Source organism: Aulostomus chinensis, chromosome 14, assembly GCF_037954235.1.
Source record: "Aulostomus chinensis isolate RoL2024-O1b breed Wild chromosome 14, RoL_Achi_v1.0, whole genome shotgun sequence".
NCBI lineage: Eukaryota > Metazoa > Chordata > Actinopteri > Syngnathiformes > Aulostomidae > Aulostomus > Aulostomus chinensis.
The window spans coordinates 18,775,803-18,788,594 of NC_141333.1; positions in this window are offsets into that span (position 1 = coordinate 18,775,803).

Here is a 12,792-nt window from a genome sequence, read left to right on the forward strand (position 1 = left end):
CACTCAGCCTGTGTGGGATGCTCTCCATGCTCGTCATGCACTGTTATGTCATCACAGATGTTTGTCCCTTCTGATACATGATGACATCCCTCCTGTGGGTCCCTGGTCTCATGAATGAAAGGGTAAAGGGATTCAGCACCCTCCAATGTCTGTGTAGCCTTTTTGGCTGGTCTCAGGGTAGCTTTTGCAATAAAAACAGTCAGATACTGTCAAAACAGATGCTGCTGGTTTATGTTACATATCAATATATTTATCCTCTTATTTTTATTATTTATTTATTATTCATTGCCAAGCTGGTCTTCAGCCTTCCTCTTGCTATGAAAATACAGAATAAAGTTGTAAAAACACATGGAGTTTTAATAAAGAAAGAGTAATAAGTAAAATTGTCCTTATTCATACTGAGTTGTATATTAAAACCATGACAAGAGAGCGATACTACAATACTATTCATCTGGACATAAAAGTTAAACAGCTAACAGCTGCTAGACTCTAAATGGAGGCTGAACGTGATTAAATTTTGAGTTAATGCTGGTTTGTCAGCCAGTGACCACCATCATGTCTCACTGCGATGTGGAGAGGTAAGGTGAAACATCAGCCGAAAAGAAGAGGCACGAATCCTCATTCATGTCTTCCCTGCATTTTGTGAAATGAAAGATCCAGAGACTGACCAGAGACTCCTGAGGCAGGGTCGAGGGTCATCCACACACGGCTGTGGCTCAGCTGGTGTCAGATTCTGCTCATGTTCTCCAACCACACACATCCTCTTATTTTATATATATATATATATATATATATATATATATATATATATCGCCTATGTTTATTGGAATTGAGAGGCCATACATAGCACAATAACAGAACCTCTTTGTGTTTGATATCAGAGGAATAATTTTGAACTACTTTAAGCTGACAATTTGACTGAAAGTGTGTCTGTGTCTCTGTGTGTGGGGAGCGTCATGGTCCCATCAGGACCATTTCTCGTTTTAGTTATGGATTTATAGATTTTCACTCTTTAGTATTTAATAAAGTGTTATTTTAATTAGTAATTCATGTGTTGTTCTTCACCAGTTTTCCTTGTTTGGGTTCTTGTATTTAAGTTCACCCTGTTCAGTTACTGTTTTATTTTGTTAGCTATTCCCTCCATCCCCTCAGTCTTTGTGTGCCTGTCACTTCCTGTCTTTGTCTGTTTCTGCCTCATTTTGGGTACTTCATCCGGGTCTTGTTATGTAATCATGTAATTAGTCCTCAGTCCTCGTCTGCCATGGCCACTCTCATCGTATCTCTCGCCTTATTAACTCCTTCCCTGCCCTTGTGTTGTCCCACCTGTTTCTTCTTTCATCATTAGTTAAGTGTTTCTGAGCGTGGCTGTCCATGTCAATTTTTGTCAGATACTCACGTCACTTCACCTCGTGGTTTTCCAGCCTCTTTGCTTCCCAGTGTTTTTAGTTTTAGTGTTTGGTTTCTCAGTCAGCCGTTTATTCTTTTTTCTTTAATACAAACTTAAGTTGGCTGCACGGTGGTGCAGTGGTCAGCACTGTGGCCTCACAGCAAGAAGGTTCTGGGTTCGATTCCCGGCTCGGGCGCAGGATCTTTCTGTGTGGAGTCTGCATGTTCTCCCCGTGCCTGCATGGGTTCTCTCCGGGTGCTCCGGCTTCCTCCCACAGTCCAAAGACATCAAGAGAGGACGAGGCTGATTGATACTCTAAATTGACCGTAGGTGTGACTGTGAGTGTGAATGGTTGTTTGTCTCTATGTGTTGGTCCTGAGATGGACTGGCGACCTGTCCAGGGTGAACCCCGCCTCTCGCTTGTAGATGCTGGGATAGGCTCCAGCCCCCCCCGCGACCCTTACTAGTAAGGAATAAGCGGAAGACGACGACAAACTTAAGTTCAAACAAGTCCCGCCTAGCCTGCTCTCCGTTCTCTGTATTTGGGTCTTGCCATCACCACCATCATATGATGGAAGGATCTGATCCAGTCTTGACCCAGCAGAAATGAAAGAGAGCTTTACATTTTTTGAGTATTTGAGAGGCAGAGAATACAAACAATCACCAAAGCCTTCCCTAGTGGCCTTGGCTTTAGTTTGTGTAAGGTTCTTTCACCTAGCCACTTTCACAATGGGACAGCTGACCTTATATGGTGTTTGTTCAGCTCGTGAACTCATGATTATACTAAAAAACAATGAGTTTTGATGTGTTAAAATCTTGGCTATGGCCCAGTTGTTCACAAGCCTTGATGTGCCACCAGGGATCATTCACATAACGGCAGCTTAAAGTTCCTCTGATTGTATTCAGTCAGAGTGAAGCCTGTACCGTCTGACAGCTGGGAGCCGCCTAACACCCTTTATCATACAGGTAAGATTGCTAGCTGGGACTTGACATGTAGGTTCTGTATTTAGGCACCAACTGAATATGATATGACATAAATCAAATAACTTCAAATAACAAGCAGCATAGATCTAGAGCAGGCTGGTCTTGGATCAGCAGCATTATGAGTGAAGTTCTATTTACAGGGTGCAACATTTAGATGAAGAGACGCATTGCAATGCAGTTCTATGGACACCTGAAAACATGGATGCTTTGCCCATCACGTCCTCCTAGACCTGCTTCACCTATGACAGCTTGGCTAGGTTCCTGTTGCTCCGGGACACGATGTGCTTGTGCACCTTCACCTGGTGTTTGGAGACACCAAATCCTTGCGCATCAAGGGCTTTAAAGAGAATGACATGTGCCCTCTAAATATCAAAATGAAGCACAATACACCACAAATGCAAAGCGCACACATGGCGCAATCTGCCATCAAGCTGGTGCTATAGATCACCTGGATGGAGGCCCTAATCTGTCATTTTCATGCAGCTCAGTCACATCCTAAATGTCAAATACTCGGGTATGTGGTCAAGTTTCAGCTCTCTCCAGCAGATCGTTTCTTTCCAATAGTCCAGCGCAACATTTTCTTTGCTGGCCTTACATATTGCTTTTGCTTTTTTAAATATGCCTTTTTCTTTGTGCTCAGTCTTGGCTTGTTGCTGTTAAGCGTGCCCCTTCTCCTCTCTATCCCAACCCTGTCTTTGCTGGATTGTTGGTCGCTTCATCTGCCACCAGTCTCATCCAGAGTCATCCTCTACCACCACCCCCAACAACATCTGGACTCAGTGGGGGGTCTATCTTGCAGCTGCTCTTGGATGATGTCCTTGGGTGGTAATAAACTTCTTCTTCTTCTCCTTCAAATGTCTATCCTGACGGAAATAATGACATCACAAACCTTCAAACAACAGGACCAGCTCTAATTTCTTAAAATAACTAAATCTCATGTCCGCAGTATTCCCCTCATAAGCACATCGCAAAGAGGTTGATATATGAGGAAAGTCTTCATCTGATTTTAAATTTAATCTGACAATCTTTAAAGGACAATATATGAATCACACACAGTATTATAAATCATTTACTTCCCCTGATCTCTGTTTTAATCTATTTTACTTCTACTTCACTCCATATTGTAAAGGCAAAAGGCCTTACCTACTTGAGCAGACAAGCCAGAAAGACATAGCTCTTTCAGTGTCTATTTCAGTATACTGACTTTATAGTATTGTTTCTCAAGGGAAGTTTAAGATATTTGGCCACCTTGACCTGTGTTCAAATTGTGGAGGGTTTTCTTCATCTCTGGACTAACCAGTTTCATCATTTGTCCCCGTTTGGCTTGTAGCTTTGTCACATTTTCCTCTCTTGACACCAACTCCTTTCCATTAACAAACTTTAAAATGGGAGAAATCTTTTAGTGTGTCAGAGTGTCCGAGATTGTGTGACAGAGAGAAAAGGAATAATGGGGCAGACAAGATGAGTAGGAGCAGAGGAAGAGTACGTTTGTTACCTGTGAATCTTGGCCCTGGAGGAGTTGTCTTCTGATTAAATGGAGGAAGCTCCAGTGATGCTGGCATAAAAGCCTGCATTATGTGTTATTTTCCCATCTTGCTCAATCTTCCACAGGCTCAACCTGAACCCCACTGAGGCGGTCTGCTTATTACAGCCAACTAAAGAATGCGATACTGCTCCCATGCCTGTGCTTTCTTGCATTGTGACCACCCACTCTGCTGCCTGTCATTACTGCTTAGACCACATATGACACCATACTCGAAGGTGTAATGTCACCTGGTAGAGGATTATTTTATCAGCTCTCACCTTGCGAAATAATTAGTTACATCAGCCTCAGGACATTTTCACAACTATCAAGAGGACAATGTGATAACTTTTTTCAAAACTCTAAAAAACAAAAAAATATATGCAATTAGTACTTTTTTGGGGGAGTCATTTTGATGCTGGAATGTATTAAAAGTTAAGCTAAATGTGAACACCGAGCAATGTACGTCAGCTCTGGGATCAGGAGAATTCATCATATCAATACTGAAGTTGAAATAGAGTCATCAGAGTGTCAAAACAGCATTACGTACTCCATCCATCCATTTTCTACTGCTTATACTGTTAAAGGTCGCAGGAGGCTGGAGCCTATCCCAGCGGCTTTTGTGCAAGAGGCAGGGTTCACCCTGGATGGGTCCAGTCCATCACAGGACCAACACATGGAGACAGACAACCATTCACACTCACAGTCACACCTACAGTCAATTTAGAGTATCAATCAGCCTCGTCCCCTCTTGATGTCTTTGGACTGTGAGAGGAAGCTGGAGTACCAGAGAGAACCCACACAGGAACAGGGAGAACATGGAGACTCCACACAGAAAGATCCTGTGCTGGAGCCGGGACTGGAACCTGGAACCTTCTTGCTGTGAGGCGACAGTGCTGACCACTGCACCACCGTGCCGCCACTGCTTCTGTTCTGTACAGAGAAAATTTAGTTTGTATTTAAAAGGTCATATGAAAGTCCATAAAACTACCTTTTATGAAATATCATTTAAGCAAAAAACAAACATAGCCAATGTAAATGTTTACTGTTTGATAACCTCTTTCATTTCAAATATTTTCACTTTTGCATGAAGGACAAGAAATCTTAACAAGATTATGAGATCTCTGATGATCGTTTAAAGACATATTTCAACTGTATATTCCACAAAAGGACAGAATCTATAATGACCTGAAATTTTTAGTCCTTGTAAGTTAAACAAATACTTTCGACTTTATTACAGAGATTTTATATAAAACATGCAGTTAAACAGTCATGAACTGATCTTTCTGACTACTTGGACTCAGCAAGTTTACAAAGTCACATTTGAAGTGTGTATGTATTTTAATATTCTCCTTTCTTTTGCTCTGTTTATGTTGTTTGTCTCCACAAGCTAGTCACTAACTGGCAGAGCCGCCAGGTGTAGCCTCTAATGTGACAACAACTGTGAGAGTGAATCAAAACAATAAATGGGCACCTGGATGACGAAAAGTAACAATAAAGATCTGGAGGCTGCTGAATAGGAGATTTCATTGTCATAGATAGATAGATAGATAGATAGATAGATAGATAGATAGATAGATAGATAGATAGATAGATAGATAGATAGACAGATAGATGATAGATGGATGGATGGATAGATAGATAGATAGATAGATAGATAGATAGATAGATAGATAGATAGATAGATAGATAGATAGATAGATAGATAGATGGATGGATGGATGGATGGATGGATGGATGGATGGATGGATGGATGGATGGACGGACGGATGATAGATGGATGGATGGATGGATGGATGGATGGATGGATGGATGGATGGATGGATGGATGGATGGATAGATAGATGGATGGATGGATGGATGGATGGATGGATGGATGGATGGATGGATGGATAGATAGATGGACGGACGGACGGACGGACGGACGGACGGACGGACGGACGGACAGATAGATAGATAGATAGATAGATAGATAGATAGATAGATAGATAGATAGATAGATAGATAGATGGATGGATGGATGGATGGATGGATGGATGGATGGATGGATAGATAGATAGATAGATGATAGATGGATGGATGGATGGATGGATGGATGGATAGATGGATGGATGGATGGATGGATGATGGATGGATGGATGGATGGATGGATGGATGGATGATGGATGGATGGATGGATGGATGGATGATGGATGGATGGATGGATGGATGGATGGATAGATAGATAGATAGATAGATAGATAGATAGATAGATAGATAGATAGATAGATAGATAGATAGATAGATAGATAGATGGATGGATGGATGGACGGACGGACGGATGGATGGATGGATGGATGGATAGATAGATAGATAGATAGATAGATAGATCTAGATATACAAATGTACATGTATTTTTTTTTTAAGTGTATTGTAATGTGTTTCTACTTTAGGCATTTTTTCGCCACCAAGTGTCTCTGTCGTGTTGGATTCTGACCTCAGCCATTAAACAATGTTTAATTTGATTATTATGAACCCGTGATGGACTCGCATAAGCAGCCGTCCCTCACATTTATTTATTTTTCCTCACTTTTCTGTGCATGACTCCTCTTGCAGCTTTGAGAGTTTTGAACAATGTACATTAAAGTGGTTCTGTTGTAAAATTTCACAGAGTTTCTGCTGCTGCTGTTTTGTTTTTTTCCCCGGCAGGAACAATACGTCCTTTGTACCACTGAGTTGACCACTGTTTTGAAGGACTGAAAGCATCTGCAGAAGTTATTTTCGCATAAGATGATGATTCTTGTATTTTAAACTCTGAGCCATATTCTACATCTTGTTGGATTTGAGTTATTCTCTTTTTTTTACATCGGATCACTGCACTGCTATTCTGTTATTTCAGGGATCAAAATTGACTGACTGACAAGTTGAAGCACCACTGAGACAGTGTTGGATCAAGCTGTCTCTCAATTCATGTGTCAGCCACAGCAAAGATGGCGGAGGTTACAGTAAAGTTTTCATGTTGCTTCATTGGCAGGAGTTTCGTCATTGATAATTTATTCATTTGCACCATTTAATATGTTTCATCATTTATGTTGTGGTCGCTCCTCATGAATGGTAATCTCCTTCTGGAAAGAGGAGTGAAATACTATGTTTGTAGTTCATATGCTATTTATGTGCGATTCAAGTATCTTTTAAATGAGGCACGTTTAATCTGCAGCCATTTTATCTGGACTTGGTAGTGTAGCTGGCCTGTACTCGTTTAACAGGACAGACATTTTTGGGCCATTCATCCGCATAAAGACTGAAACACAGGGATTTCTCAGTGATGCAGCATCCATCATCAGTCTGACCATTTCCCTGTGATTGGCTGCAGACTGCTGCTTAAGGACTTGCTATCGCCATCGATAAATCATCCTCAGATCTACAGCGAGCTGACACATTTCTGTAACGGTTGACCAGCTCTTATTCACAAGCAGCAGGATGAGCAACCATCCATTTCTCCTGACTCAGCAGGGTGTTAATGAGCAATAAAGCCATTCATTGGTCCCGGGGGAGCCAATCAGTGGCCAGAGTGAGAGAGATATCGACAGTGATGTAGTTTGTCAGGATAAGACCTCTCATAGTTTTGGTGTGAGATTTACTTTGAATGAATTTTGGAATAAAGCTGATCAAATTTCGGTCAGATATTGAGCGAGATCACTATAGCCAGGCCTGACTCGCTAAACAGTTAATCAACCTATCAATTAAAATGAACCTGATCATTTTTCTGACAACAACAGTAGTTCTGATAATCGTGTTGAGTGCTTTTTTACGGAAGAAAAAAAGATGCCGACACAGTAGCATCTGTCTGTCTTCTGTTTAATTATTTAATTTAACTCACTCGCACTGTACGTACTTAAAAAGTACCCTCAAGCTTCCTGCTACTCCAATTTCAATCAGGTCCAGTTTGAATTCAACCCACCACCAGCCCCAGGAAGATTTATAATGCAGCCTGAAATTTAGGAGTCTTTGTACAATTAATCTATAATATTATTGGTCATCTTTTGTGACTTAAAAAAAGGGGGCAAAAAATTCCAAACTGCAAAAAGCCCATAGCCCAGTGTAAAAACCTCCGCTGCAGTCTCTTCTCCACTCCTGGATAAAGCTAGCGAATACTTCCTGACCAGCCAAGGGTTATAGGCGTCACTCAGAAACTGAGCTGCAGAAATACTAAAAGCCTGTTGCTTCATTCACCCCCCCAAAAAATTATAGTACATTTACAGACAGACAAGTGGATAAATTGACCTCAAATTGATGATCTCAGTGGTTATATTCTCTCTTGAATCAAAATGTGTGTCTTGATCAGATCAACCATGTTATTGCTTTTGGTGGGAACTTGAGAAATGATGGTGGCAAAAATCCCCCAAAACAGAAAAAAACAATTCGATTGACATGAGTGGAGAGTTCCTCTGGCGCGGTCATCCAGAGGGTGTGAATGGGTGACAGGACTTGAGCCTTTATTTGTTTGTAGAATCATTTTTATAACTAAGAGTTTTACAAAATCAAAGCTTACGCTTTGTGAAATCTGGGAGAGGTTTGGTTTTGCAATGGTTGTGCGCCCTGGCTTGCGTGTGTGATTTAATTGAGTGGGAGAGGCATAAATTCCTCTGAACATCTTCTGTTTAAATCGGTGGAAGGCAATAGGCTGCCTGCAGACCGATTTTTGCCCCTCCAGTGATAACATCTGGTGCTCCTGGTTATTTTGATGCTCTGACATTTAAAATTAATTGTTTTATTCATTTGCTTATCTGCAAAAACATAAAGTGTTCAAGCTGACAGCTTTATTCTCAGAAACTAAAAGAAATTCAAAGCTTTGTGTTGCTTGAAATAACCCACAAGCTCCTGGTTTGATCTGCCAACATGTTTGTGTGGTGAGTAGCAGACCTCATAGAAAGAGGGACCGGTTTCACTGAGGTAATGACACTATCCATTGAAATTCCATCCATCCATCCATGTTCTTCCGCTTATTCCTGTTAAGGGTCGGGGGGGGGGGGGGGGCTGGAGACAATCCCAGCGGCTTTTGTGCGAGAGGCAGGGTTCACCCTGGATGGGTCCAGTCCATCGCAGGGCCAACACATAGAGACAGACAACCATTCACACTCACAGTCACACCTACAGTCAATTTAGAGTATCAATCAGCCTCGTCCCCTCTTGATGTCTTTGGACTGTGGGAGGAAGACAGAGCATCCGGAGAGAACCCACACAGGAACAGGGAGAACATGGAGACTCATACAGAAAGATCCTGTGCTGGAGCGACAGTGCTAACCACTGCATCACGGTGGCACCCCATTGACGTTCCAATATTAATAATATAATTATCAGACTCCAGTGCACGAGCAGTCATATGTGCATTTGCCTGGGTGGAAGATGCTCTTTGAGTATTTTAATTTCGCCGGTGAAGATAGAGATAAGCGGAAGGAAATGGATGGCTGGATGGATGGATGTTATTGTTTTTCTGTTTTTTACACCTGAACCATGACTTAATAGCCTGACCATAAGCTACTGCTAATGTAGAGCTAGATAACCTAACCTATGGATGTAAGTTTTCCATAGTTATAAAATGAGGCCCTGACCTGAAGCTGTATCGGTTCTCTTTACACAGCCAAGACCTCCCCCTGAGCTTCAGCATTAGCTTCTGTTAGCATTGCTTACTTTTTTTTCCCCGTATCTAACATTTGACACTGGACCTAACATCCTCAACACTAGCATGAAGATTCACTGCAACCAATGTCTTACATCAGTCTCTACCTATACTGTGAGGTGTCGTGAAGGTCTAATGAGGGGAAACAGAATATTGGTACACCTTAATTTATTAATTTTTGTTCAAAATGTATGAAATCCTCGAATAACTGCAATTAACATCCCTTTTCTCCTGTTTCTCAAATTTGTAGTTGCAGTCTTGCTGCAGATCGAAACTGCAAATGAAGTAATCTTTTTTTTTTTTTTTTCCTTTTCAAGCAAATGTGAGTGAAGAAGACATTTGACACAACTTCTGGAATTATAGAGGAAATTTGTCTTTCTTAAAAACCTTTGCCTTGATGAAGCCCCTTGAGTATGACTCAAAAACACTTAAAAAAAATTTCAGATTTACTCCAACTTTTATTAAGGAACCATTCAAGCTCAAAGTTTGATGTGAACAATGGAGTGGAATTTACTTTAAGTGTAGCGTAACCCAAAAGTTGTCTGACTCATGTCCCTGACACCCCAGCTCAGAAACATGCTGGATTTAATGCACTGCATGAACTGCTCGATAAATCAAAATACTGACCCCAGAGTCAAAGGCATGATGCAACAGGCTCAGCAAGTCACTCAAGGAAAGATAATGGAATCCTGTTTGGTGATGCATGTCTGGAAGTCCTAGATTCTTTCTACTTTCCTCCTCCAACATATTTTTGGTACTCTGGTGCTCCTAAAGTCCTTGTGAGGGAGGAGGTGTGGAATGTGTTGAGGGCGCAAGTGAATTAGTTTCCTCATCAAAGATACAACACAGACATCATCTGAAATCCCCCTCAAGTAAAACATCACTCAGGCAGATCCTGTCTGGATATTTTGTCCTTGCTGAAATCAGCAGCTCTGAGCAACCAAATGTCAAGAAACAGATGGTTTTGTCTGAAGAGAGGATCTTAAGTGTTGACTTTGATTAAATCTTGTACCATTGCCTGTCAGGAAGAAATGTAGAGTGGGAAATAAAACAAAATAATTTCATGATTGAAGGACATCGTGTGCGTGTGGGCGTGTGTGTGTGTGTGTGTGTGTGTGTGTGTGTGTGTGTGTGTGTGTGTGTGTGTGACCTGCTGAAATTCAGATTAGGGGTTTAATTAAGCTTGTTTTGTTCATGCTGTATTGCCATCAGAATTACGCACACTTACATATTGCCTGTTTATTTTTATTGCCGTATTTGGTCTATGGTGGAGCAAGTGGCTCTTCTTTGATGTGACTGTCATTGCACTCTACTTCTTTTCTGTTTCCAATGTTTAATTTCATGTCTACCCCCACCCCACTCTTCTGGTGACTTTCATTGGAGAAAACAAACTTAGAAGAAAAATAACTTTTCAATGAAAAAAATGTCCTCCACAAAGAAAGATATCTGTTTAAATGTGGGGTAAATTCTGGGCTTCATAAATAATTGGAAAACTTTCTGGGGAGACCTGGTCTGATAAGGAGAGATGGTATTCATCCCACGTTGGACGGAGCTGCTCTCATTTCTAGAAATATGGGCCAGTTTATTAGAGAACCAGAACCCTGACAACCCAGAGTTCAGACCAGAAAGCGGAGCTGCCTTCCTATTCTCTGCTTCTCCTCCACAAGGGCAATTACCCACCCACAACTCCATAGAGACTGCGTCTGTCCCCCAACCACGTCAGTTTATTCACTCCAATTCTTCTTGTAGAGGAATCGATCACAAAAAACCTAATCAAAATTAACACAACCATGAAATTATCTCAAAAGAATATCAAAATTAGATGTGGACTATTAGATATCAGATCTCTGATGTCAAAAACAGAATTTGTGAATGAACTGATATCTGACAATTGTACTGACCTTCTGTGTCCCACTGAAACCTGGCTGCGTGATGATCAGTATGTTAGTCTCAATGAATCCACTCCTCCCAGTCACATTAACACTCATATTTCTCCAGGCTCTGGCCGAGGAGGTGGAGTTGCTGCCATTTTTTACAAAAGTTTAGCAATAAATCCCAAACCCAAAATAAGTTTCAGTTCATTTGAAAGCCTGATTCTCATTTGTCTCATCCAGCCTGGAAAACAATACAACCGCTTTTATTTATGATTGTGTACCGCCCTCCTGGTCCTTACTCTGAATTCTTATCTGAATTCTCAGCAATTATATCCAGTTTAGTTCTTGAAACAGATCAAGTCATGATTGTAGGTGACTTCAGTGTTCATGTGGATGTTGATAACGACAGTCTGGGTGCTGCATTTCTCTCTCTTCTAGACTCAACTGGTTTCCATCAGTCTGTACATGAACCGACTCACTGTCACAACCACACCCTCGACCTCGTCCTAACATGTGGAATTGAAGCTGAACATCCAGTTGTGTTTCCACAGAACGCTTTTATCTGACCATCAATTGATCACTTTTGAATTTGCACTAATCGTCTACTCTCCACTAAAGAAAACTGTAGTTTCCAGATGTTTGTCTGATCAGGCTGTAGCTGGATTTAAGGAAGCGATTCCATTGGTGCTAAATTCATTGTCATGTCCCATTGTAACAGAGGACGCTGTTGTCAACCTTAGTCCCTCCCAAATTGATCATTTTATCGATAGAGCAACAGGCTCCTTAGGAACAACTCTGGACTCGATTGCCCCACTAAAAACAAAAACTATGAGTCCAAGGAAACAAGCACCTTGGTACAATTGTGAAACCAGATAGCTTAAACAAAAAACTGGTGCTCCTCCAAAATGGAGGGGTCACATATAGTCTGTCACTTCCAGGCTGGATTACTGCAATTCCCTCCTATCAGGCTGCACCAATAAGTCCCTAAAGACTCTCCAGCTGGTCCAAAGGGTTAGAAATTCAGAATAGAATTTAAAATTCTTCTTCTAACGTACAAAGTCCTCAACAATCAGGGAACTTCATATTTGACTGAGCTCATAGTTCCCTATTATCCAGCTGGAACCCTTCGCTCCCAGGATGCAGGGTTACTTGTGGTCCCTAGAGTTTCTAAAAGCAGAATGGGAACCAGAGCCTTCAGCTATCAGGCTCCCCTCCTGTGGAACCGTCTCCCAGTTTCAGTCCAGGATGCAGACACCCTCTCTACCTTTAAGAGCAGACTTAAGGCCTTCCTTTTTGATCAGGCTTATAGTTGGTCTGCTTAGGCTGGCCCTTAGATATGCTGCTATAGGCTTAGGCTGCTGGGGGA